The sequence below is a fragment of the Haplochromis burtoni genome, unplaced genomic scaffold, assembly GCF_018398535.1.
Source record: "Haplochromis burtoni strain Fernald_Lab_line unplaced genomic scaffold, NCSU_Asbu1 Contig_1115, whole genome shotgun sequence".
Classification (NCBI taxonomy): domain Eukaryota; kingdom Metazoa; phylum Chordata; class Actinopteri; order Cichliformes; family Cichlidae; genus Haplochromis; species Haplochromis burtoni.
This window is the reverse complement of record NW_024583476.1, coordinates 55,223-58,320: the sequence shown is the minus strand read 5'-3', so window position 1 is coordinate 58,320 and position 3,098 is coordinate 55,223. Positions and strand designations below refer to the sequence as shown.

Below are 3,098 nucleotides of genomic sequence, written 5' to 3'. Positions count from 1 at the left end.
TACATAATAATTCACAATCTTTATTAGGGGTATAACATGGCATAAAATAATATTATAATTTAACACTCCCCCTGATGAGCTCGTTAGAATAATGAGCTCACCAACACCCTGTAATCCAGTGTGGCCGGGTTCATCTCTTCTCACTCCTGAGGTCCTTTGTCCCCCTGATGGGCGAACCATATGTGAGATGACCTCTGTGTTTGCGCAGTTCAGATGTAAGAAAAACTATTATTCCAACAGTAGCAGGTACAGATGACACTCCCCAGTTCTCCCACAGCTTTATTTGGTGCTACCTTATACCCTTCAGACGTACTCAGACTAGAACCTCTGTCCGAGGAGCTTTTAGCCTTTATTTTATTGCTGCAGCTACCAGTGTCGTCCAGTTGGGTGATCCTCTGCTCTTCTTTCTTCAACCTCAGGGGTTAGACAACCCTTCAGTCGTGGCACAGATCAGGGGATTATTCTGCCCCGATTTCAAACAACGATCTGTGTATCCTCGGGTCCTGTGTCTCCTGTGTATCCTCCAGAAAAAGGAACAGGAACGTGTCCCCCTTTTGCCCAAGAGCCTCTCGAACCTCGTTGGTCTGGTGTTCCCGGATTTCCGCCAACCCCTTCATGGTTATTGCTGTGTTTATGGGATCCATCCTTTTGAGTGACTAGCTGGAGCCCAAACGCCATGACCCTTGGACCCAGTTGGTGTCTCGGCAGTCACTGTGTCTGTCTCTGCTGCGAAGGATCCTCGTATCTCTGTGACCTCGTCTGGTGCCTGTTCCTTTCTCTGTAAGAGACAGAAAACCAAAACACCTCTCTTCCTAACCCTATTAATCTAATGTTGTTATCTACTGACCTTCTAGTGATTCAGAATTGGTTTAGAATATTCAGAATGTCCCAGGGACTTATTCTAATCATATCCTATGTGTGTGTAAGCGTGTTTGCATTATGCCCTTTGCACTCAAGGCATTTCCTACACTTTATCAGTCCGGACCATCACGCCGAACGAAGCTTATGACCTTCAAAAGACCAAGTGACAACTCATTATAAGCACATTTGCAAGGTGTGTCGGAAAATTACTAAAACCGCTCATATTAAGAAAAGACATCAAAAACAAATTAGCCATTTTTAATCCTAACAGTTGCCCCCCCAAAAATCATGTGTTTGCTTCCGCCTACCGTCCCTTATGGAGACACAATATTGCAGCTACAAGGTCTCCCAGGTTGTTAAGTTGATCTGCGTGTGATGCTCTGACTCAAGTATATAATCTTAAAAGAATGTCGTTTAATTAACTACCACTACTTAAAACTTAACTTAAAGATATAATTGAATAAAAGATCACAAAGAATACCATGATATCAGTGTTATGTAAGCGCGTGCGGCCTTCTATGCTCGAAGTCACTCCACACCATAGATCAGCCAAACATCACGTTGACTGTAGCTTTTAACCCTTATTAACTTGAGCGCAACTCTATAATGAGCAACAAACTGTAATATGTATAAAAATGATCATGGTTACACCTGCAATGAAAGATCATATGATTATCCTGACACCTGTGAATATACGATTAAGAATAGAAGATTAACCTGAGGTTATAACAATCACTGGAACACAAATGTTAGTACAATGTCAAAAACTTGAATAAATGTTTAATGCAATGCTTGTTATATGATTCTGATGCAATAATAATGCTGATGCTAAACTAACAGTAAAACACCCCCTTTTATCCCGTTTAACTTGACACATAAATGTTTATAATTGCCTCTTTCAATTTTATTTCCCCCTTTTCTTCCCTCACTGACCACAGCAGGGGAATCCTAGTTTTGAATCAGCCATGAATCCAGCTCACCTGATTCATCACTGAGCTCCACCGTCACTGGCGTCTGACAGGGTGGCGCTGCATACTCTTCCTTTAATGTCACTATTTTCAACCTGTTAATTAGAGTGCTTAAACCTGAAGTCAACTACATCCACAACAAGTTAATACAGCTGTAAATGTGGCCAATTATCAATCTATTACCAATCAATAACAACAGATAACTTTTATTTTATGCATGCTTTCAGTCAACCACTCACCCAGAGGATCTCCAATCCCAGGAAATTCCTTCTCCTCATTTAATGAGTCTGTCCTCCTTCCATGCCCTGGTAACTGGTCCGTCCAGAGCCATATGATCTCAAAATAAACATACAACAAGCCAAACCACACTTTGGTCACACCAACCCTTTTCCGCCCTGAAGATGTTCAACGCCATCTTAGTCTGGACTGTCAAAGGTGACTTTAACGCTGACTGTTCCGACAATCCATTTTATAACGTTTCCTGGTCAGATTTGCGAATCTCTGCACCAGGGTTTTAATCGTTTTGCCATTTTCATTAGTTTTTATTTTTATTTAGTTTCGACTCCAGATTTTCAATTTTTTACCAGTTGTAATCAGTTTTTACCAATTCTTTGCTAGTTTAGTCTAGTTTTTATTTCCTGAAAATCGTTAGTTTTCAGTTTAGTTTTGATTAGTGCCAGTTATAGTTTTAGTTGTGTTTGCAAAAATTAAGTGTAACCAAATCCCAGCTCCATCATATCAGTCATGCTCTTCTGCTTATCCTTGGGTATTGAGACTATTAACTCTTGCAGCACCGGGTGCTCCTAATTTTGGTTCAAGTGAATTGATAAACCTTTTTGAAGGCGATTGACTCACACAGTTATTTAGATGTCCCAGTCCTGTTGTCTCGGGATGCATCACGCTGCCTTATCTGGGGTTAGCTGTTTTCTGGGGATGCGGGTTGAGTGGGGGAGCTCTTCAAGGAGGGGGAGTGTGCTCCCCCTGATGAGCTCTTCAAGGTAAGCTAGGTTAACCTTCTTGTGTGAGCTTTTCAAGTGCACTTCAAGGTTTGTGGGATTTTTAGTTTTATAAATGTCCCTCATAACCCCCTGATTTTTTTTGCGCACTGTAGTACACATTTAGTTTTTGCTTGTAGCTCTCATACTCTACTTGCCACTCATCTAAGTCCTGATGTTTCTTAGAGAGGACAACAGTACCTTTAAAATTATATCACATGTGTGGGGGTGTGGCCTTGCCAATTGTTGTTTTTTTCCCACCTTTTCAAAATGG

General features: G+C 41.2%; 1 long non-coding RNA gene across 1 annotated transcript; it reads right to left on the bottom strand.

Annotated features, from left to right (window-relative positions):
* Nucleotides 1–552: 552 nt before the first annotated feature.
* LOC121813073 lies at nucleotides 553–1,960 on the bottom strand. Its single transcript, XR_006053492.1, has 2 exons — nucleotides 1,842–1,960; nucleotides 553–778 (listed from the first exon to the last, which is right to left on the bottom strand). It is a non-coding gene; the product is annotated as an uncharacterized LOC121813073 (long non-coding RNA).
* Nucleotides 1,961–3,098: the final 1,138 nt, after the last annotated feature.